This window comes from Ruditapes philippinarum, unplaced genomic scaffold, assembly GCF_026571515.1.
Source record: "Ruditapes philippinarum isolate M1 unplaced genomic scaffold, ASM2657151v2 ctg1728_1_1_1_1, whole genome shotgun sequence".
NCBI lineage: Eukaryota > Metazoa > Mollusca > Bivalvia > Venerida > Veneridae > Ruditapes > Ruditapes philippinarum.
The window spans coordinates 440,688-466,930 of record NW_026855921.1 but is presented as its reverse complement, the minus strand read 5'-3'; the positions used below and the strand labels follow the sequence as shown (position 1 = coordinate 466,930).

The window sequence follows — 26,243 nt, the reverse complement described above, 5'->3', positions numbered from 1 at the left end:
TTTACGAAGCGTGACCGACTTAAAAAGACTGATGTGTCATGTGTTAAATCTATTACTTTGACAGCCTGTGCCAGATGATGACCTAAGCATGTAATGTTCGCTACTAAAAATTCAGTACATTCTATGCACTTTTTCCCAATTAAGGAATTTTTAATAAATGATTTACATTTGGAGGGATATATAATAACCAACTCTGAAAGAATTGTGTCAACATATCTTTTAATATATCTATATACATACATGTCAGTTATGTACGCATTTGTAATGTTCAATACGATAAAAATGTCCCCCCATCCAAGCCCTGGTGATGGATGGGGGTCATTATTGGAGTAAAAGCCGGAGGCCGAGCATGTATACGTAGCATTGACGAATGCTATCTCTTACAAGTCGCATTTTAAAGAAAACGAAAGTGAAAGTACAATCGGAAGTACCCGTCACGTGACCGATACCCATAACCGGAACCGGTGAACCAGTAAACATCATTTTTTAAAGATAACTTGTTGACAAATCCATAAAAAGGGTAGGGCTGTAAAAAAACCAAAAACCAAAGGGAGGGTGTATACATGCTCGGCCTCCGGCTTTTACTCCAATAATGACATCATTATTGATCCATCACCAGGGCTTGGATGGGGGGACATTATTTTCGCAAAAGCCTCTGGCTTTCGCATGTATACGTAGCATCTTTTAAGTTTGTCAACAAGTATACAAAATTGTCAACCAAGAACAAAAACACAAACTAGTAACATTATACTCACATTTACTACCCTGAAAAAACCAAATATACAAATTAAATATACATCAATTCATTTCTGTAACAAAAAATATTATTTGTCATATCAAATTGACCTTTGTCAAAAAGTATCAATTATGAGAAAACAGCCTGAGCAAAAGATAACTCTTCATCATTCAAAACGGGTCTGTAGTAAAATTTATAGAAATTTTTGTCAGATTTCCAATCAGCTGCATCCAGTAAAGTTTTCAATGTACATTTATGAAATGCAGCTGAAGAACTGGCAGACCTATAAGAATGAGCCTTAAATATACCAGTGTCAATGCCCGCTAATTCTAGCACAGTTTTTAACCATCTTGCAATGGTACTTGTAGAAACATTTTGAAAAGTTACATAAGAAATAAAAAGTTGTTTAGATCTCCGTAACTTCCTAGTTACGTTAAAAAATAAAGTATGAAAAACACAAAGAGATTCCTCCTCAAAATGTTCTAATTTCACACAAAAAGAATTAGATCTATTAGATCTACTAGTTTTTAATAACCCTGGAAAATAAAAAGTCACATGATTCGCAGCACATCTCATAAAATCCAAGTTCATAGAGACTAAAGTCTGAGCCCTAGGAGCACAACTGAGGGCTATCAAAGCCACTAATTTTAATGTTAACATCTTTAAGGATAACGTTCTTAAAGGATATAATGTTCTGAGAAAATTAAGCACTACAGTCACGTCCCACGTAAATTTATAACGCAACTTAGGGGGATTTGAATGAAAAATCCCTTTCATAAATTTAGGAATAAGCACAGTATTACCACACCAAACATTTCCACAAAATGGAAGTGTTTGCAATAACATAGCTTTATGGGTGTTCAATAATGAATGAGTCTTATTTGATATTATAAGATATGCTTTGAAAATAAATAATAATTCATGCAGGTCAAGTATCTGTTTAAATTAATAAGTGTGAAGTTACATTATTGTTCTTTTCTATCATTACCTTTTGTGCAAGAAGTACGTGGTCCCGCAGTGCCGTCGTTGTTGCTAGTGTCACATCCTCGGTCACTGTACCTGATATTTGTCTGCACAGCTTCTCACAAGTGGCACATACATCATCTTTTGGGCTAGCTATACGTATATGCGGTAAACATGTCCGCCAGTTGTCTTTGAATGACGTGAGCTCTAAAGCGCGTACCAAGACTGTTTGTACAGCTGATGCATGTCTTTTTTGGTTGTGTCAGACGTCAGATACACTGGTGGGATGTTGTCTAGGCAACGAGGAGCTGCAGGTTGAGGGAGACCTCTTTCTTCTGCATAATTTCGGATGAAATGAACAACGCGCATGACATCATCATACGTAATAGCATGCTTTGGTTTTTTTCCTGCGTTGCCATGCTGCCTTGGAGTTACGCCGTGTTGACCTGCATGTTTAGCAATGGCCCCTAATGCATATTTCGTAATGTCATAACATAACATGAATGTTCCTTTGCACACCGTTTTACCTGTAACCCTAAATGTCCTCCTAGAACGCTGTCTTTTTTTGCCACGTTTAGTTTTCTCGACGTTTCCCTCAGCCACTAATGACATGATACACAGTTCTTTCTCCTCCTTTGTCATTTCCCTGATAAAAAGAATATGACTCAGTATGTCATCAAATTCAAACTTTGTATGACAATTAAGACGACAACCACAACCTTTTATAATAAATTGTCTTTCTGTCTGTGTATCATCAGATGTTTCACAAATTTCCTCCTCACTACTGCTACTTTCTGTTCTATCATGATCAGACTGACTATTGGCGGTGGTGAAGACTCTTGCTCTTGTAGATACGAGTTCGGCCCTGTCATTCTCGCATTCTCCTTCATCAGAATAATCTGAGTCGCTATTATATCCCGAAAATTCTGTGGTTTGAGAGTTGTTAGGAGTCCTTCCAAAATGATCGGAGTAAAGGGATTCAAGATCCTATAAAGGAAAAATAAATAAAACATAAAAATGAAAAAAAAAAAGTAATGAATAAAAATGTTTGCTTCAGCTGAGATTCGAACTCAATTCCCTTGCGTGACAGACCACTGCACTATCCACTGAGCTATACACTAATCTGTACTGAGTTAAGTTATTAATCAATATTTTAATCTATAAAACAATTTTTATTCCATGATGACTTAGCATATTTGGACATATTACTTTCTTATTTTCTTGCAAAAATTTTCAAAATGAATTATGTGTATTAATTTAACTTGGGACTCATTTGATTATTCTTAAAACAATCTGCCGATAATATATGAATTATGAAAGCAAACGCTAAATACAAAACTGTAAAGTTAAAATCAAAACAACGTAGATTTCTAAATCTATATGCAGATCTAAATTTATTCTATATAAAGGCACCGCTCTGAGTTGCCAATTCTTATTCTTTTGTATATTGTATACTTTAATAGATCTAATGTAAGTATACTGTAGATTCTATAGCCGACTATTTACAAACGTCAGGACTGTATACTACCAACAATAAAAGATTACCAATGCTATACACTGATTATAATTTATAAACATGCAAAAAATGTTTTTGTTGTTGATTTTCCTGAATTATACATAATAAACACTTACTTCTAATTCCTCCTCCATCTTTTAATGTTTCCTCTGAATTCCAAAGTCAATACACTTTAAAAAAAAACTTAATAACACGATAAACAGTTTTTCCATATTTACATGTGTAATACGCAACAAGAGTGACGTCATTTAAATCGCTGTAGTGCACATTTATTGTCGTGTCATTAAGACCGGTTTTCTCACGTCGCGCGTCATATATATAAATGCGTATATATATATATATAAATGTTTCATCCTATTTAAAAAAAATACTTTCGGGCATATAATGCTCGGCCTAGCAGTGCTCTTGTTTCATAATCTTATTCTTCTTTTAATATTTTATATGTCTGTAAACCTACCAGCAAACACATTAACCTAGATTCTAGTGTTATTATGTAAATACAGAAATCTTGAATCACATGAAGTTTTACTTCAATGCTAGAACTACTGTTAATTACCTTATATAATATAACTTAAGACCACCTTTTATATCTCAAAACCCTTGATATAAATATGTAGAAATTGTTTTTGTTATTTTAGATATATGTAACTGTTATTGCTTATTGACGGTATGTCATCCAACAAGAGGGAAGATCTCTTCTCAAAATTCACTACGAAGTGTATCGCCTAGAATTTCTCCAAAGAACTCTAATAGGAGCACACCAACTACATCACCGGAAGCTTCACCAAGGATTCAGTCAAGGGTTGAGTCTCCCCTTCTTTCTCGTACAGCTTCACCAACATTAAAGAGATCAGGGAGTGATTCTTTAGATACAGAAATTTTGAGGACAAGCACAGTGAAAAACTCACCTCATCCTAAATGGAATGAAGAGTTCACCTTGTAAGTTATTTTAAATACTGTAGAACAGAATATGTTTTACCCAAAACAACATTTCTTTGAATGTAACTTGTAATACATTGCTTTACGTTTGAATATATGAAAAAAATCAAAGGTGGAAGGTCAAGTTTTAAAAATTCATCCTTGTCATGTTTCTATTTAAAACATTATATGTCTATACAAAAATGAACCATTAATTTGTTTAGCGAATATACAATGAAGTTATGTTTTCATGATATTATTTTATTATAAGCCCGAAAGAATTTTGGCATATTGTACCGTCCTTCAGTCCGTTCGTCCGTCTGTCCGTACGAGGTAAACCTAAAACAGCATGTTGTATTTTTCTTAAGTACTACATGTAACAATGGCTTCATACTTTACACACTTACTTATCAACACAATGTACATAATCTGGACAAGTTACATAACTGTGGCTTCCATTTTTGTGTCGCCTCTACGGAGTAGTGGCGACATATAGGGATCACTTCTCCGTCGTCTGTCTGTCCATCTGTCTGTCTGTCTGTCTGTCCGTCCGTCACAAAACTTGTCCAGACTACTCCTCATAAACTACTGGTGCAATTTCATCCAAACTTTACAGGAATGATCAGTACCAAGTCTAGTTGTGCATATTGTCAGCATTTTCCGGTTCGTTGATTTTTGTTAGAGTTATAGCCCTTTAATAATTTTTAATTTTAAAGTTTGTCCGGACTACTTCTCTTATACCACTAATGCAATTTCAATGAAACTTTACAGGATTGATCTGTAGCTCAAGTCCTTGGGCATATTGCACGGGTTTTCCGGTTGAATGATTTTTGGCCGAGTTATGGCCCTTTGATAAAAAGGTTTCTTTTTCTGTGTGTTGCCAGATACACAAAAGCTTGTCCGGACTACTCCTCATAAACTACTGGTGCAATTTCATCCAAACTTTACAGGAATGATCAGTACCAAGTCTAGTTGTGCATATTGTCAGCATTTTCCGGTTCAATGATTTTTAGCTCGACTATTCGATAAGAATAAGTAGAGCTATTGTAGTCACCCGAGCGTCAGCGTCGGCGTCGGCGTAACCACTTATGTTAAAGTTTTTGTAATAGTTCAAATATTTTCAAAGTCCATTGACATATGGCTTTGAAACTTTGCACACTTGTTCACCATCATGACCCCAACCTGTAGACAGGAGGAGGTAACTCTATCAAGCATTTTGACAGAATTATGCCCCTTTTTCAACTTAGAATTTACGTTAAAGTTTTTGTAATACCTCAAATATTTTCAAAGTCCATTGACATATGGCTTTGAAACTTTGCACACTTGTTCACCCAAACTCCTCACAGTGATTACCTCCCTTGGCAGAATTGTAATCACTGCCTTCAAAGACGTCACATGATGATGAAAGTCACATGACGTAACGTCGAAATTCAAATGTAAATATCGACCGTTACATAGAAAATCTAACGTCATTTTTCTCTTTCTGTTTTATTTTTAACTTTTAGTGCCTACGATCGATATAGTTTATCAAAAAATTATCAAAAGTATACAAAATAACGAAAAATAAATTCAAAAGCTAAAAAATATAAAATATCAAAATATTGTCTCGGTAGAAAATATTCTCATATTTTTTAAAATTATTTCTAAATATTCATATTATTTATTTATTTATCCATAAACATTGTTTAATCAATGAGAAAAAACTTAACTGATAGATAAAAGCAGTAAATAAAACAATTTTTGAAAAAATATAGTATATCAGAAATTCTGATATATTGGGACCTTGGTGGCAGAGATCTACGCCGAAGAATTAAGGGGAGATCACTGTGTGGAGATTGTTGTTCACCATCATGACCCCAACCTGTAGACAGGAGGAGGTAACTCTATCAAGCATTTTGACAGAATTATGCCCCTTTTTCGACTTAGAATTTACGTTAAAGTTTTTGTAATAGTTCAAATATTTTCAAAGTCCATTGACATATGGCTTTGAAACTTTGCACACTTGTTCACCATCATGATCCAAACCTGTAGACAGGAGAAGGTAACTCTATCAAGCATTTTGACAGAATTATGCATCTTTTTCGACTTAGAATTTACGTTAAAGTTTTTGTAATAGTTCAAATATTTTCAAAGTCCATTGACATATAGCTTTGAAACTTTGCACACTTGTTCACCATCATGACCCCAACCTGTAGACAGGAGGAGGTAACTCTATCAAGCATTTTGACAGAATTATGCCCCTTTTTCGACTTAGAATTTACGTTAAAGTTTTTGTAATAGTTCAAAATTTTCAAAGTCCATTGACATATGGCTTTGAAACTTTGCACACTTGTTCACCATCATGACCCCAACCTGTAGACAGGAGGAGGTAACTGTATCAAGCATTTTGACAGAATTATGCCCCTTTTTCAACTTAGAATTTACGTTAAAGTTTTTGTAATAGTTCAAAATTTTCAAAGTCCATTGACATATGGCTTTGAAACTTTGCACACTTGTTCACCATCATGACCCCAACCTGTAGACAGGAGGAGGTAACTCTATCAAGCATTTTGACAGAATTATGCCCCTTTTTCGACTTAGAATTTATGTTAAAGTTTTTGTAATAGTTCAAATATTTTCAAAGTCCATTGACATATGGCTTTGAAACTTTGCACACTTGTTCACCATCATGACCCAAACCTGTAAACAGGAGGAGGTAACTCTATCAAGCATTTTGACAGAATTATGCATCTTTTTCGACTTAGAATTTACGTTAAAGTTTTTGTAATAGTTCAAATATTTTCAAAGTCCATTGACATATGGCTTTGAAACTTTGCACACTTGTTCACCATCATGACCCCAACCTGTAGACAGGAGGAGGTAACTCTATCAAGCATTTTGACAGAATTATGCCCCTTTTTCGACTTAGAATTTACGTTAAAGTTTTTGTAATAGTTCAAAATTTTCAAAGTCCATTGACATATGGCTTCGAAACTTTGCACACTTGTTCACCATCATGACCCCAACCTGTAAACAGGAGGAGGCTTTGAAACTTTGCACACTTGTTCACCATCATGACCCCAACCTGTAAACAGGAGGAGGTAACTGTATCAAGCATTTTTTTTTACTATCAAGCACTAAGAATAGTTGAGCGTTGATGTCCTACCGACAGCTCTTGTTGTTTGAGTTATGGCCCTTTAATAATTTTTATGCCCCCCTTCGAAGAAGAGGGGGTATATTGTTTTGCTAATGTCGGTCTGTCTGTCTGTCGGTCTGTCTGTCGGTCTGTCCGTCGGTAGACCACATGGTTTCCGCTGATTATCTTGAAAAGTATTTATCACAAAGTCTTCATATTTCACAAAGTGATTGGTCATAGCTAGTAGATGACCCCTATTGATTTTGGGGTCACTAGGTCAAAGGTCAAGGTCACAGGGACCTTAAATGTCAAAATGGTTTCCGCTGATTATCTAAAAAAGTATGTATCACAAAGTCTTCATATTGAACATAGTGATTGGTCATCACTAGTAGATGACCCCTATTGATTTTGGGGTCACTAGGTCAAAGGTCAAGGTCACAGGGGCCTTAAATGTCAAAATGGTTTCCGCTGATTATCTTGAAAAGTATTCATCACAAAGTCTTCATATTGCACATAGTGATTGGTCATCACTAGTAGATGACTCCTATTGATTTTGGGGTCACTAGGTCAAAGGTCAAGGTCACAGGGACCTTAAATGTCAAAATGTTTTCCGCTGATTATCTTGAAAAGTATGTATCACAAAAGTCTTCATACTTCACACAGTGATTGGTCATAACTAGTAGATGACCCCTATTGATTTTGGGGTCACTAGGTCAAAGGTCAAGGTCACAGGGGCTTTAAATGTCAAAATGGTTTCCGCTGATTATCTTGAAAAGTATTCATCACAAAGTCTTCATATTTCACATAGTGATTGGTCATAACTAGTAGATGACCCCTATTGATTTTGGGGTCACTAGGTCAAAGGTCAAGGTCACAGGGACCTTAAATGTCAAAATGGTTTCCGCTGATTATCTTGAAAAGTATTCATCACAAAGTCTTCATATTTCACATAGTGATTAGTCATCACTAGTAGATGACCCCTATTAATTTTGGGGTCACTAGGTCAAAGGTCAAGGTCACAGGGACCTTAAAATGTGAAAATGGTTTCCGCTGATTATCTTGAAAAGTGAAACTTTACAGGATTGATCTGTAGCTCAAGTCCTTGCGCATATTGCACGGGTTTTCCGGTTGAATGATTTTTGGCCGAGTTATGGCCCTTTGATAAAAAGGTGTTGTTTTTTTCTGTGTGTTGCAAGATACGCAAAAGCTTGTCCGGACTACTCCTCATAAACTACTGGTGCAATTTTATCCAAACTTTACAGGAATGATCAGTACCAAGTCTAGTTGTGCACTGTCCATCTGTCTGTCCGTCTGTCACAAAATTTGTCTCAACATGAAATTGGCCATCATGAGGCGACACATGTGATTACTGATCGCTCTTGTTACTAAGTTATTGCCCTTTTCAACACTTAGAAAATGAATACTTGGTAACCTAAAAAGGCAAGTTGGATATATCTTAAGTTCTATCTATACTAATAGCTTCATAATTACCACACTTACTTATCAATATAAAGTACATGATATTGCCAAGTTATATAACTGTGCCATCCAGTTCTGCCAGTTATTTCTTTTTTTATAACTTTGAAAATAGGGCCTTGTGTGGTTAACATATTCCGTCAAGTTGGATTTATCTTAAATTTCTCTTAATAACTTCATTTATTTAATAATATCTTTCATATTTGGTAGGTGGATACCTTAAATGGTCCTCTATTTTTTATGGTGTTCAAGGTCATGGTTACTGGTGTAAAAAACAAATTTAAACAATTTTGCTCATACAGCCTTTATTTTTAAGTTGATGTCATTCATGTTTAATACAAACTGCTAGGGGGGTCCTCTTCCTTTGGGTTTAGTTAGGGGTCATTTGGATTATAGGGGGGGGGGCATTTAGATTTACCCTTGTCCATTCGTCCATCCATACTTCCGTCCTTCTGTCTGTTCTCTTTTTGTGTCGCACATAGCGCTAAAAAAGTAATTGACCTAAGGTCATTAAACCTTACAGGAATGTTGATCAGCATGTGAAGTTGTGCACCTGGGTATTTTCATGTGGATATATTTAGTATTTTTAGAGTTATTGCCCTTGACTAAGTAAAAATTTGCAATTTCAACTTGTGTCACATGAAACTCAAAAAATATTTGACCTAGAGTCATGAAACCGCACTGGAATGTTGATCAGCATGTGTAGTTGTGCACCTGGGTATTTTTGTTTGGATATATTTAGTATTTTTAGAGTTACTGCCCTTGAATTATTAAAAATTTCCAATTTTCAACTTGTGTTGCACATAACTAAAAATGTATTTGACCTAGAGTCATGAAACCTTACAGGAATATTGATCAGCATGTGTAGTTGTGCACCTGGGTATTTTTGTGTGGATATTTTTAGTATTTTTAGAGTTATTTCCCTTGACTTAGTAAAAATTTGCAATTTCCAACTTTGCACGTAACTCAAAAAATATTTGACCTAGAGTCATGAAACCTTACAGAAATGTTGTGTAGTTGTGCACCTGGGTATTTTTGTGTGGATATATTTTGTATTTTTTGACTTAGTGAAAATTTACAATGTTCAACTTGTGTTGAACGTAACTCAAAAAGTATTTGACGTGTAGGCCTGAAAGTTTACAAGAATATTGGTCAGCATGTGTACTTTATTTTGGACAAAAACGGCCATTTTTCAGCCCAAAGTTGAAAAATTAACTGCCCCTTTTAAACGCCTATCCCCCGATTTGAGTACAATTGAGCTTACCTTTACAATTCAAGTTTCCTTATTTCCGTTTTCACGTAGGAACGAACTTCCCTTTTCTTGTCTTTTTTTCCGTAAAGTTTATATATACGGTATTTCAATGCCACCACCTTTTACAAAAGTTCCTTTTGATGACGAACGCAGTTTACCAAGTATTTCGGCACTGATTTCAACAATAAGTCCATCTTTGAATAATTTTGTAGGAGGCTGGCATAATCCCTCTGGTATATGTCCAACAACAGATCCATTATTTTTTAAGATAATTGAGCTATCACTATGTTCATTTTCTGGTTCCAAATTACACTGAAGTATAGTTCCGACTGGGCATGTATATTTGTAAACGTGATATCCCTTAATAACAGATTTTATAGACATAAGCATAGGTGTTGACATAATTCAATGTGTTTTGTGTATAAGATATATATGTTTAAAAATAACCATTCCGAGATGCCAAAACTCACGGGCCTATTATTACGTTAGCAACGTGCGTGGTTCAATGTAGTGGGGCCCAACATGGGAGATTCGTTCTGATTAATATTATTTTAAACAATAGACAATGTCTGTTGTTGGACATTATGTACCGGAGGGATTATGCCAGACACTTCCAAAATTATTCAAGGAATTCAGTGCCGAAATAGTTGAGTAACGGCGCCCGTGCACAAAAGGACTGAAATGCAGATCGCTAGATTTCACGGACATTCTCCCTTATTGAGATCGAAATCCTGATCATTAAAATAATACATTTGATTATGCTTACATGTATACATGTGTTTTATTTTTTGTGACATTAAAAATCTCAGTGATTTATTCTTATCTGTTATAATCAAGAAAAGGGTATGAAAATTGTGCACAATTATATTGGCGTGGGTAAAAAATGCATAATGATCGGACACGAAATATTCCACTGACTTTTTGAATTGTATAGAACATCCCAGATTACAGAGTTAATGGGTAACCTTACATAAATATTTCGTTGGGGAAAAATCATAATATTTTTGCAGTAAGAATGCGTGAGGCTCATTTTTTATTCCCGTGCTCAAATACCAGGCTCTACATGCACGGTATTAAAGTGCGGAAAAGAACAAGACTTTAGAAAGAACAGCCTTCTTTTAAAAGAACAGCCTTTCCTTGTCGATCGTAATTGTATGTCATATTTTAGCGTTGTCTGAAATTATAAATCAACATCCACTCTATCTTCGGATTCGATTTCTTCTTATAGTTATGAGGGGCGAGTGGATTTATAAAGCCTTGCTTAGAAAATTAGTCTGTCTTATGAAGATGCGTCTCCAATTATAACGCCCATCCCCAACTTTCGAATAGTCCATGATTCTAATAAAAGCCTATATATATATATATATATATATAGCTTTATTTTATTGATGTGAAACTAAAAAATAAATGATGATGTCGACATTTTTTTACTTTGCGTACACGTCAAATGACGTTGTAACTATGGTTTTATGTTTATTTGCCCTGATGATTATAGAAACCGGTAGGCAATAAATTAAATTGAGAAAAATCCGGTTAATGTCAATTATTTTTTAGTATAATTTTTCTTGTTCAGGCAGTTTTTATTCCCCCGCACAACGAAGTTGTAAGGGGGGTATACTGGAATCAGCTTGTCCGGATGTCTCCCCGTCCGTCCATCGGTTTTTCCTTGTCCGCCCAATAACTTGAGATTCCTCAATAATTGTTTATTTGGGAAAGCTTATTTATTCTACCACGCGGATCCATAACGCAAGTGTTTTGTTAATATGTATTTGTTTATGGAATTTAAAAAAGTGTACCAAAGTCATTCAATTCAATCATCAAATCATTTGTACCATGACATGCCTTTTCATGCCACTGTCATTTCTGACTTTGTGGCTTATTTACATTTAAAGATCTATAAGCCATCTTCAATTAGCAGTCACTTATCAGCAATTACTTATTTCCACCAAGTGGCTAGGTTCCCTGACCCTTGTGATGCTCGTTACTATGCTTCAGTTAGAGGCTCCATTTTATTGGTGTTATAGTTAAAAGAATGATCCTGGGGTGTAAAAAACTAACCCCCTCTTTTGATCAACGTTAACTTGCAGCCAATCAGTTGGCGGATAGCATTATCAGTTCTGGGCCTTGACATTTTCATCCAAATTGGTATTTGTTCTACTTTATCTTGACATAAATAAACTGCTGAGTCTTGCCAGGTGCAAACATAAAATTATACTTTATATAGTGGAACAGTAAAAAGTGATTTATGTTTGTACAGTTACATCTTATCTTACATCTTAGCACATTTAAGGCATTTCTGGTGTTTAAACACTTTTCGGTGTAATTCCATCTTTCGGATCATAGGAATTTTTCGACACTAGGTGTTGCACACAAAATTTTTATCTGGATTTTTGTTTGGTCACTGGGTCAAAGGTCAAGGTCACAGGGGCCTTGACTTTAAAAAGCTTGTCCGCCCAATAACTTGAGATTCCTTTGGCCCACAGTCTTCATATTTGGCATGGAGGTTTGTCATGATTAGAAGATGACCCCTATTGATTTTGAGGTCACTGGGTCAAAGGTCAAGGTCACAGGGGCCTTGACTAAAAAAACCTTGTCCGCCCAATAACTTGAGATTCCTTTTGCCCACAGTCTTCATATTTGGCATGGAGGTTAGTCATGATTAGAAGATGACTCATATTGTTTTTGAGGTCCCTGGGTCAAAGGTCAAGGTCACAGGGCCCTTGACTAAAAAAACCTTGTCCGCCCAATAACTTGAGATTCCTTTGACCCACAGTTTTTATATTTGACATGGAGGTTAGTCATGATTAGTAGATGACCCCTATTGATTTTGGGGTCACTGGGTCAAAGGTCAAGGTCACCGGGTCCTTGACTTTTTAAAACTTGTCCGCCAAATAACTTGAGATTCCTTTTGCCCACAGTCTTCATATTTGGCATGGAGGTTAGTCATGATTAGAAGATGACCCATATTGTTTTTGAGGTCCCTGGGTCAAAGGTCAAGGTCACAGGGGCCTTGACTAAAAAAAGCTTGTCCACCCAATAACTTTAGATTCCTTTGGCCCACAGTCTTCATATTTGGCATGGAGGTTAGTCATGATAAGTAGATGACTCCTATTGATTTTGAGGTCACTGGGTCAAAGTTCAAGGTCACAGGGGCCTTGACTTAAAAAAAGCTTGTCTGCCCAATAACTTGAGATTCCTTTGCCCCACAGTCTTCATATTTGGCATGGAGGTTAGTCATGATTAGTAAATGTTCCCTATTGATTTTTAGGTCACTGGGTCAAAGGTCAAGGTCACAGGGGCCTTGACTAAAAAAACTTGATTTTAAAATTTTCACATTTGAAGCATGGAGAATACATATCTTAGCAATGCACTGGCTTAGTAACCTCAGATTTGGCAGGGTGGTTGTCCTTGAGTTCTAAATGGCCACTGTCTGACAAAGTGGTATGCGGGGGTATTCACGCCATAAGAGTGGCAGTTCTAGTTATTTTTTTTATATATATATAGATGAGAGAATAAATACACATATACCACCAAATCGATATGTCAGTCTAATTATGGCACAGCGCCAAGCAGAACAGTTATTCTTGCATAGCAGACTGGCATTTCTGTGGGTTTTAGCGCTCAGAGGCCAGTCTATAGATCATGACCTTTAATTAAACAAATAATTTTGGTAAAACATCTAGATTTAATAATCAAATAATTATTCACAGCATGTAAATGTAGTTTGAATAATAATTTTATCAACCTTACTTTATAGTTATCAACCTTATTTTATAGAAACAAGTTTTGCTTACTGCCACAATATATTTTGATTGTTTATAATAACCATTTTTATGCCCCCGCCATATAATGGCAGGGGCATTATAGTGTTACCCTGTTCCGTCATTCCGTCATTCTGTCCTTCCGTCATCATCAGTTTCCGTTCACTATCTTAATAACCGTGGCACATATTCAACTCAAATTTGACATATGGATATGTCATGAGAAAATACAGGTCTGGTTCAAATTTGGTCATGGTTTGATGATTTTTGGCAGAGTTATGCCCCTTTTATATTGAAAATAATATGAAATTTTCAGTTTCCGTTCATTATCTCCCCAACGGTACAACATATTCAACTCAAACTTGACATAATAAAAATTATGGATATTTCATGGGAAAATACAGGTCAAGTTCGAATTTGGTCATGCTTCGATGATTTTTGGCAGAGTTATGCCCCTTTTACTTTGAAAATAATATGAAATTTTCAGTTTCCGTACATTATCTCCCCAATGGTAGGACACATTCAACTCAAATTTGACATATGGATATGTCATGAGAAAATACAGGTCAAGTTTGAATTTGGTCATGGTTCGATGATTTTTGGCAGAGTTATGCCCCTTTTACTTTGAAAATAATATGAAAATTTCAGTTTCCGTTCATTATCTCCCCAAAGGTACAACACATTCAACTCAAACTTGACATATGGATACGTCAAAAGAATGCGCAGGTCAAGTTTAAATTTGGTCATGGTTCAACGATCATTATCAGTTTCCGTTCATTATCTCCCAAATGGTACAACACATACAACTCAAACTTGACATATGGATATGTCATGAGAAAATACAGGTCAAATTCGAATTTGGTCATGGTTTGTTGATTTTTGGCAGAGTTATGCCCCTTTTACTTTGAAAATAATATGAAAATTTCAGTTTCCGTTAATTATCTCCCCAACTGTATTACACATTCAACTCAAATTTGACATATAGATATGTTTTTGGAATGCGCAGGCCAAGTTCGAATTTGGTCATGGTTCAATGATTTTTGGCAGAGTAATGCCGCTTTCACTTTGAAAATAATATGAAATTTACAGTTTCTGTTCATTATCAACCCAACAGTGTTACATATTTAACTCAAATTTGACATATGGATATGTCAAAGGAATGCGCAGCTAGGTCAAGTTGGAATTTGGTCATGGTTCGGTGATTTTTTGGCAGAGTTATGTCCCTTTCACTTTGAAAATAGAATAGAAACATCTTAGGAATAAGCAGTTTAAGTTTGAATTTGGTCGTGGCTCAATGATTTTTGACAAATTTATCTTTCCTGAATGTTGGAAAAATTTTGAACTTTCAGTTTCAGCACTCATACTTTTGTGGAAATGTATGTAGCCATTATTTTGGCTACAAATATGCAATATGCTATTTTCAAAAGGTTAAGACTGAATAATTTCAGTGCCTTGAACATTGTATAAAAATGGTTTGTGTTAACATTGAAAAGTTTTAAGGGCTGTGAACTTAGAATGAAAAAAATAATTTGTGCAAACAAATTTGGAACTAAATATAACATTTGAAATTTTGGCTGCATGCGGGGGCATCCGTGGCATGATGACACATTTCTAGTTTGCATAAATATATCTAAAAGTTATTTACCTGAAACTTTTTACTATGATTCTTTTGTATAATCTTCCTTCCTCAGTTCACATCATTTACAACAACCAAACATTTCAACAATCTTGTCACATTTAGATAAATGTTGTCTTTGAAAATTCTAAAATATGTACACTGTGACATTCAAAAACAAGATGAAATCTCCAAAATTGTAAAAATACCAATGAGATCCTTTGTGGTGGCATTCAATAAGCAGCTGACCTAAATATCTGAGATTTGAAATTGTTCAACAGTTAAACCAGACTGGTCCATCATTATGTAAAACAGGGATTATCCAAAATTCTAACACGACCCGCATTTTTCCCTATTGAACATAGAAGAACAGATAGTGTGTGTTATTATGCAACAGATGCACAGTTTGACGTTCTATATTTAGACATGTGACGTAATCATTATACACGTGACGTAACCACTAAAAATCCGACGCGCTGAAAATAAGTTCGGAAACAAATCAGGCGCAATTTTGCTTAACTATCAAGTACCGCAACATTTATTTGTTAATGTCGTGTTAGAATCGAAATAATATATCCAAATCAGTGATTTTATCGCTTGATAACATCACTGTTTGTCGTTCGGACGCGCATCATAATATCACTCGGGCTACGCCCTCGTGATGTAATTCCTCGCATCCGAACTCCAAACAGTGATGTTATTGAGCGATAAAATCACTGTTTGGGATATATTATTTCTTAAATATCAAAACAGTCCCCCCCCCATCTTATTTTTACATTTATTGAGTGTATAAACATATCATTATGATAAATAAATGTAGAATTTGAAAATCGTAATAAGTTTTTGAAAGAGAATTAAAGTGTCAATTACCTTCTAAACTGATTGTTTTGAAATGTATACTGCTCAGACTACCTTAATTAGTCGCCGGTAGAAACCGGCAACTATATTTGTAACAGTTTAATATTATACCTATGGTAGGAGAAGGCCTTAAAATCTGTAAATAAAAGCATATTAATTACTGAACAATTAAAGACTACAATTGTTTTCAGTAATCTCAAAAATTCAAACATACAATAACTTTGCTCAATGAAATGAAATGTTCAAATATTGACATCTAAAAAAGCAACATTACAATTTTTATAAAATAAATTAATGATGTATCCCTATGGATAAGTCATTGAATTTAGGGATACTTTTATTTATTTCAAAGTGTCAAGCGTTGCTATTTTATGATAAATAAATCATGCATGATATTTGAAATGACACTTTAAATTATCTGAGTGTTTATATCTTATGAGAGCTATTCTATTTTTTTATTTTATTTAGTTATAAACTATTTCTCCCTGTTTCTTTGTAAGAATCACGTGACTTAACACGTTGTATGTTATTGTTATAAAATCTATTAATAGTAACAAATAGCTGATAAGACAGACATACAGGTAACTTGTGAATGGTTGGCACAAGGTATAGAAGCTGATAAAGGGCAAATCAAAGTAATTTTGTATGAATAATTACAAAATCTCAGTATGACGGTAGGGGGCCCGGAATCGTATTGGATACAAAGAGAAAACTAATAAACTATCTTTGTGTTGATAGATTATCGCACCGAAAGACAATTAAACGTTAACTTTATCGTATGTAACAACGGGAATATTGATTTCAACTAATTTATTTTTTCGATAAGAATATTTTTTTATGCAGACACCACTTTTACAGTAGAATTGCATTGTTTTTTGCAATAATTAAGCATATATATTTTCATAGTCACTTTGCAAATATTCGATGATCGGTAATATTTTGTCGGTAATTATCGGATTCTGAAGTAAACCATGCGGATTTCAATGTATGGTACAACGGTATATGTATAAAGTAGAATTACAAGTAGAATTACAAGCATATCACTTGCTTTACAAGCCTCGATGTTTCAGTTAGTTTCAAATTGAAGACTGTGTTTGATAAGTGATTTTTTATGTTTTCTTTTATGATATTTTTGTAGTTGCAAAACTTGCCCATTTATCAAAAGTATAAATAAAAAAGTGCTATAAATGAAACACACGATTTATCAACTTATGTTTCATATAGTTAAAAGACATAATAAAAATCAATTTATGAAAACTACAAACAGGATTTGTCCAAGATTCGAACATGCGCCTACTAGGTTACAACTTCAGCATACTTACCACTAGGCCATCAAGCAGTATTAATTGATATATACGTGTAATTATAATTACAATAAAATCGTTAACATTAATCATAAAAAGTTATGAAAACTAACGAAACACCTCCTGAAAATTAATGAGTCTCGGGTAAATATTGCCAAACAATACTTGCTTATCTAATAATGATAACAGTTTCTTGGAAAAATTTGCTTCAAATATGATGTTTTATTGTAACATAAATTTAATGTATAAGAAATTATCAAGCACACAGTGGTTATTATATTTAACATATTAATTTTGCATGTATATAATGGCCAATAATGATTATATATGTGTTTATTGTACACAATCATAAACTTAATGGCAATAATTAAATATGTACACATAAACTAAGTGGCAGAGTAAAGTGTAAATAATCTAAATGTATGTCTACAAATTCCCAAACAAACTTGCTAGTAGATTATGTACTATCTTATATGGCATTTAAACATAAATTAAAGTTTAAAATAGCATTCTTAAATTATTTAACTATTGCTTTCATGCTGCCTAGAAAAGATACACACTGCAGGGAAGAATTACTCATGCATTTAGATTATGTAATAATTTAATTAAATAGCATACAATTTACATTTTACTTCAGTATCTTTAGTAATGTATATAGTACTCAAAATAAGTGATGTGATATAGAAAATTAAATAAAATTTAGCATTAGATTTTAGCTGTTTTGAAAATTAATAATGTCTGACAAAATCTGTTTAAATAACAGATATAAATAACACTTCGTTTATTTCACCAATTATCGTTTAATTGTTGAATTTCCATTCTTGTGTACTGATTTAATGAAGTATTGAGTAAAAACTTCCAAACAAAAAAGTCTAAGTGTAAAATAATTCCCCCTCAAATGACTAAGATTGAAATTACGCCCGACAGAAAAATCAAAGTTCTGAATTCCGCCCCAATTTCTACCTTAAGAAAAAGTTAAGTTTGAAATTCCATCCAAGATAAAATGTACAAGTACAAAATTCCGCCAGTAATAAAATTCCGCCCGGAATGGTTCTTGTTTTACGCCCAGAAATGTTAAAGAAATGTTTTCCGTGTGGGGCAGACTGACACGGAATTTGCTTTTCCGTGCTTAGTCCGCCCAGAAAGCAATGATTCCATCCCAATTCCGTGCCATTTACGCCCAGAATCCATGCCAAAATTTCGTACAGGCATGCGGGTTTCATCTTGCATGGGGAGTACCAGATGAGTCGTGTGCCATACAACAATGTCATTTAAGCGCATTTTATGACTGAACCGTGTTAAAATGACGTCATTTTAGAAAAGAACTATGGCTTAGGATGATATGATTTCGTCGTTGTTATTAAAGTTGTGAATTCATACGCTTTTGTAAGAAAATAGTTACATGTATATGAAATGACTTTAATTTCCATGAACAAATATCTTATTGAGGTATGAAATAATATGGCTGAAGATGCAAGAAAAATATATCTATCATATGTTTGTGATTCTGATCGGAATATCCGTCTCTCTGGAACCCGCCCATGGGCGGTAACTAAGCAAGCCTAGTTACCATGAACGGGGGCCCCTCTTGACGGATATTCTGATCTGAACTGCAACATATGACAGATATTATTGTGAAAGCATAGCCACTGCTAAACTATTTCAGGTCAAATACCTTTTTGAGCTACGTGCTATGGACAGACAGATGGACGCCCCCCCCCCCCAAAGGGGGGGCACAAAGATGCACTTTGTAAAGATCAAAATTATTATTTTTGAGGAGTGTTTTCCGACGAACTCCGTGACAGTTATCACAAGAACTCCTTACAAGTTATCATAAGAACTCCATCCTTCGTGTAACAATTCCTCCCATGTGTAACAACTGACTTTAATTTACAGACTGTATATACATAAAGTGTTTATAATTGATAACTTATTGATTTATTCTTTCTCTGTTTCAATAATACCTGGACAAGTATACCTATAAGCATAGCTTTAATTTACTATACATTGTTTTTCATTTTTACCAAAGCTTATTTTATCAACAATCTAAATACATGTATCAAAAAAAATATTATCAGTTTCACTCAGTGATTTGAGGAATCCTGTAGCAGGATACCTTTACAGCCAGTAATAAAAAAAAATTCATTATTCCATTCTATTTATTAATAAAAAAAATAATAAGAAGGTTTCAGTATAGCCTGAAAAGCACACTGCCAAAAATATAATTGTTTATAAGCTGCTAAAGTCTGTCTAAGATAGACAGAAAAGAACAAACAATTTGGAAACCCAAAAGAACACGCTAACAGCAAAATTATAAAATGTTTCAGACTCTGTTTGATTAAGTCATGGAAGGCAGTTGTAATAATTTCGGGTCAAAAATTAATCAAATGTTTAAACTCTGTTATAAATTCAGGGATTTTTAGCTCAACTTTTTTTTTTTTGAAAAAAAAAGTAGAGGTATTGCTATAGTCGCGGCGGCGTTGCCGTCCTCAAACTTGTACCTGGGTCATAACTTTTTTATTTCTTGGTGTGTTGTCTTCATACTTGGCCACAACAACCCTTTGGACAAGACCTTTCAGTAGACCACACTAACCTTGACCTTCATCCATAAATGACCTTGACCTTCAAGGTTAAAAGTCCAAATTTTGCTTGTTCATGCTGTTATTGGCTGTAACTTTGTTATTTTTGAATGGATTGTCTTCAAACTTGAACATAATAATCTTCAAGGATAACGCTTAAAAATAACCAGACAGACCTTGACCTTCACTCATTAATGACCTTGACTTTGAAGTTCAAATTATTGAAATTTTCATTGTTTTGGCTGTAACTGGCTGTAACTTTGCTATTATTGAAGGGATCAACTTCATATTATAACAGAACATACTTAAGGACAAGTCAAACACTTGGGCTCTTTAATGACCTTGACCTTGAAGGTTAAATTACTGTATTTTCTTAGATTTGTGCATTAAATGACCATATATATTTATTGGTGTGTGTGCACAGTTTTAGTTGTAAAATTGAACTTTGATATCAGGTGACCTAGATTTTGATGATGTGACCTACTTTCTTGTCCTTTGATGTACAGCTATGAAATTTGAACAATGTGCACAGATTAAGATGTAAAGTGAACTTTGATTTCAGCTGACCTAGATTTTGACAAAGTGTCTTACTGTGTTGTCCTTTGATGTAGTCATGAAATTTAGGCTGTGTGAAATATGACCTTCACCACCAAATTCACTAGACTCAAGTGCATTGATATATTCCTACTCTGATCTTTTATTCAGTTAACAATAGATTTAACCACTAATCTGATAATAAGAATTAGATAGGTCAGGGATCTATGCATTATGACAATCTACAAAATTGTATAGAAACAAAAGAAATCTGTTCCTACACTACTATTTAGTGTTGTATTAATGCGGTGGCATAGCATTTTTCTCAAATGCAATCTTGTTTGATTTTTTTTGAACAATTTTATGCATTCATAATAATAAAGCAGTGATTAAAACTCGATAAAACATCTTAATAATAAGTTTTTGTACCTTTTCAGACAATTTTATGTCTTCATATAGGTAAGCATTATTATACTCAATGAAACACCCTTGTGACAACTTTTCGAATAGTCGAGCTTTACTATCCACTGACAGTTCTTGTTTTATTCATTATAACTTCATTTTTTGAGTCAGTTCATTTTTATCAACACTCAATTATTACCCCCTTCAGCATAGCGGAGAGTGGATAATAGGAATTGCCTCCGTCAGTCAGTCTGTTCGTCTGTCTGTCTGTTACACTTTCGTGTTCACTCCATAACTTTTAATCGGTTGAAAAATTTTTGAAATAAATTGGACAAGTGATCACCATAATAAGATAATGTGTAGAGCGCAATAATTTGGGGTCAAGGTCACACTTTAAAGGTTAAATGTTAAAAAGTCTTCATGTCATAATGAAAAGTCTACATTTCGTGTCCGCTCCATAACTTCTAAACCGCTAAACAAAATTCGAAATAACTTGGCACAAGTGATCACCATAATGAGACGGTGTGCAATAATTGGTTTGCTACCCAAAAGGTCAAGGTCACACTTGAAGGTTAAGTGTTAAAAAGTCTACATTTCGTGTCCGCTCCATAACTTTTAAACTGCTGAAAATGTTTTGAAATAACTTAGCACAAGTGACCACCATAATAAGACAATGTGCAGAGCGCAATAATTGGGTAGCAACCCCCAAAAGTGTTAAAAAGGCAACAATTTGTGTTCGCTCCATAACTTTTAAACCGCTAAAAAAAAAATTGAAATAGCCTGGCTCAAGTGATCATCATAATGAAACAATGTGCAGAGCGCAATAATTGGGTTGCTACCCTCAAGGTCAAGGTCACACTTAAAGATCAAATGTTAAAATGTCTTCATTTCATAATAAAACGTCTACATTTCATTTACGCACCATAACTTTTTAACTGCTGAAAATTGTTTGAAATAACTTGGCACAACTGATCACCATTATGAAACGATGACATTGTGCAGAGCGCAAAATATTGGGTTGCTACTCAAAAGGTCAAGGTCACACTTTAAGGTCAAATGTTAAAAAGTCTACACTTTGTGTCCACTCCATAAACCACTAAATTGAAAAAGAAGTAACTTGACACAATAGACACCATTATAAGAACATGTGCAAAGGGCAATAATTGGGTTGCTACCTCCAAGATCAAGGTCACACTTAAAGGTCAAATGTATAAAAAGTCTACATCTCGTGTCCCTTCCATAACTTTTAAACCTCTGAAATTTTTATTAAATAGCTTGGCACAAGTGATCACCACTATGAGACGATGTGCAGAGCGCAATAATTGAATTGCTACCCCCAAGGTCAAGGTCACACAGGTCAAATGTTAGAAAGTCTACATTTTGTGTCTGTCCATAACATTTAAACCGCTGCATTTTTTTATATGCCCGAAAGAATTTCGGGCATATTAAGTTATACCCCCTGGCGTCCGTCTGTCCGTCCGTCTGTCTGTCCGCACTCACAGGAGAGTAATTATGTGGCTAGAGGGACAATAGGTAACTGTTCTTTCTCTTTGATGTCATTCATTCCGTAATGCTTTTATGTGGCTATTTTCTTTTGTGTGGCTAAAAAGAACAATAGAGAGAACAATAGAGTAGCCACATAATTACTGTCCTGTGAGAACGTCCGTCCGTCTGTCCATCCGTCCGTCCGTTAGCAATTTGGTTTCCGGAGCATAACTTAAGTTCCATTTGGCCAACAACATTCAAACTTCATAGGATGATTGCCCATATTGGGTAGAAGACCCCTATTGATTTTGGGGTCACAAGGTCAAAGGTCAAGGTCACTATCACCTTAGAACTGAAAACAGTTTCCGGAGCATAACTTAAGTTCCATTTGGCCCACAGTGTTCAAACTTCATAGGATGATTGTCCATATTGGGTAGAAGACCCCTATAGATTTTGGGGGGTCACAAGGTCAAAGGTCAAGGTCACTATTACCTTTAAACTGAAAACAGTTTCCGGAGCATAACTTAAGTTCCATGTGGCCCACACTGTTCAAACTTCATAGGATGAATGTCATTATTGGCTAGGAGACCCCTATTGATTTTGGAGTCACAAGGTCAAAGGTCAAGGTCACTATTACTTTAAAACTGAAAACAGTTTCCGGAGCATAACTGAAGTTCCATTTGGACCACAGTGTTCAAACTTCATAGGATGATTGTCCATATTGGGTAGAAGACCCCTATAGATTTTGGGGGGGTCACAAGGTCAAAGGTCAAGGTCACTATTACCTTTAAACTGAAAACAGTTTCCGGAGCATAACTTAAGTTCCATGTGGCCCACACTGTTCAAACTTCATAGGATGAATGTCATTATTGGCTAGGAGACCCCTATTGATTTTGGGGTCACAAGGTCAAAGGTCAAGGTCACTATTACTTTAAAACTGAAAACAGTTTCCGGAGCATAACTTAAGTTCCATTTGGCCAACAACATTCAGACTTCATAGGATGATTGTCCATATTGGGTAGAAGACCCCTATTGATTTTGGGGTCACAAGGTCAAAGGTCAAGGTCACTATCACCTTAGAACTGAAAACAGTTTCCGGAGCATAACTTAAGTTCCATTTGGCCCACAGTGTTCAAACTTCATAGGATGATTGTCCATATTGGGTAGAAGACCCCTATAGATTTTGGGGAGTCACAAGGTCAAAGGTCAAGGTCACTATTACCTTTTAACTGAAAACAGTTTCCGGAGCATAACTTAAGTTCCATGTGGCCCACACTGTTCAAACTTCATAGGATGAATGTCATTATTGGCTAGGATACCCCTATTGATTTTGGGGTCACAAGGTCAAAGGTCAAGGTCACTATTACTTTAAAACTGAAAACAGTTTCCGGAGCATAACTTAATTTCTATTTGGCGCACAATAGGAGGATTGCTATTGGAAGCAGGTAATACTTATTTAATTTATGTAATGTCTTACAAATGCTTCATCCTTAATATAAAAAAAAACACTTTCGGGCATATAAATCTCCGCCTAGCGGTGCTCTTGTTATGATAACTTGGCAGAAATGATCACCATTATGACACCATTGGCAAAGCACAATAATCAAGTCACAACCCTGAAGGTCAGGGTCACACTCAAAGGTCCAATGTAAAAACATCTATTCATGGCATGGCAGCTCTTTAACTTATTGACAATTTAAAGGTTTTAAAATTACTTGACACAAATGATCCTCAACATGACATCACCATCCAGGTCGCTACACCCAAGATCGAGGCTATATGTTCTCCATAACTTTTTGACTTTATGGAAGATTTTAAATAACTTGGCACAAATAATCGTCATCGTGAGACTATGTGCTTTTATGATATGCATGACATAACATCAAGGTCATGGTTGGTAAAAGGTGAAGAAGTACACATGTTCACTGCAAGGGGATTAAGCTGTCCTTTAGACTGCCTTGTAATAGTGTTACTATGAAAATGGAATATTGTATATACAAATATGAGTTAAGAAATTTTTGCCCTAGCCTTCTGTCTTGTGATAAGTTCCATCCCTAGTTGTGCACATCATGGGCATGTTCCGCTTGGCTGCACAAAATGGCCACGAGAGCTAAAAATAGAAAAATCTTGTCCGGCCTTCACAGGTCAAACTACTGATGGGATTTCAACCAAACTTTACAAGAGTGATCAGTACCATCCCTAGTTGTGCACATCACCAGCACATTCCGCTTCGCTGCACAAAATGGTCGCCAGAGCTAAAAATAGAAAAATCTTGTCCAGCCTTAACAGGTCAAACTACTGGTGGGATTTCAACCAAACTTTACAGGAGAAATCAGAACCATCCCTTGTTGTGAAAATCCTTGGCACCTTCTGCTTCACTGCACAAAATGGTAGCCAGAGCGAAAAAATAGAAAAGTCTTGTCCAGCCTTCATAGGACAAACTACTGGTGGGATTTCAACCGAATTTTACAGGAGTGATCAGTATCATCCTTAGTTGTGCACATCACCAGCACGTTCTGCTTTGCTGCACAAAATGGGGCCACCAGAGCTAAAAATAGAAAAATCTTGTCCGGCCTTCACAGGTCAAACTACTGGTGGGATTTCAGCCAAACTTTACAGGAGTGATCAGTACAATCCCTAGTTGTGCACATCACCGGCACGTTCCGCTTTGCTGCCTAAAATGGCCGCCAGAGCTAAAAAATAGAAAAATCTTGTCTGGCCTTCACAAGTCAAACTACTGGTGGGATTTCAGCCAAACTTTACAGGAGTGATCAGTACCATCTCTAGTTGTACAGAATACTGGCACGTTCAGATTTGCTGCACAAAATGGCCGTCAGAACTATAAATAAAAAAATCTTGTCTGGCTTTCACAGGTCAAGCTACTGGTGGGATTTCAATGAAACTTCACATGAGTGACCATAAAAAACTTTTGGGAGACATACGTTTTTGTGACAAAACTCTTCTAGTTCAGTTTGTACTTCATTCAAATAAAGTATTTATTTAAAGAACCAATGAGCCGAAGATGTAAGAAGTTCGATATATAGAAACTAACAAGTGCACATGATAAAAAAAAAGAAATATTTGTTAAGAAAAAGTTACAAAACGACTAATAGGTATTTGTGATTTGAATTTAACCAAAAAATGAAACATATACAATAGATATTGTAGTTATGTAATGTGTACTGAGCGAATGTACAACAAATATATAATAAATTTTTCTTTGGGCTATCTACCGTTTGATTAGATACAAATGATTGTTAAATGATCAAATATCAAAAACAATCTAGTTAAATTAATAATAAGGGTTTTCTCAAATAAACTCTAAAATACTAACTTAAGTGAGCAAGTATACAATAATTTCACAGCCTAATAAAACACTAATTTAACCAATTCACTAAAGATATCAAGCCCCAACCCGATAATTTCCTATAGTCCAGCAACTACCTCCCTATCTATGAAGCGAGGCTTCTATTAGATAGTTAGATAAGCTGCTGGTAGGAATTTATAACAAAGTTCCAGCTAGAATATATAAAATATTTATATACGTTACCAATTCCCTGATAGGGAGGCTTTCAGAAAATGTGGAGGTCCATACATTGTATGTACCCAGAGTCAAATGCAATTTCACAAACTTTAATATAACAACTCTATATCCATGATGCGAGGCTTCAGTTGGAAATATTTACTTTGGCCAATTGTTCTTTTATACCTATGAAGCTAGGCTTCAAT

General features: G+C 35.1%; 1 protein-coding gene across 2 annotated transcripts in view; it reads left to right on the top strand.

Annotated features, from left to right (window-relative positions):
* Positions 1-2,747: 2,747 nt before the first annotated feature.
* The window catches only part of LOC132744808 (protein unc-13 homolog D-like), a 333,410-nt gene continuing 309,914 nt past the window's right edge, over positions 2,748-26,243 (top strand). Inside the window, exon 1 of one of the 2 annotated variants that reach the window (XM_060733589.1) lies at positions 2,748-4,154. The gene's annotated coding sequence lies outside the window, so the exon portion shown is untranslated. The remainder of the gene's footprint in view (positions 4,155-26,243) is intronic. The other variant, XM_060733587.1, reaches the window with a different exon arrangement.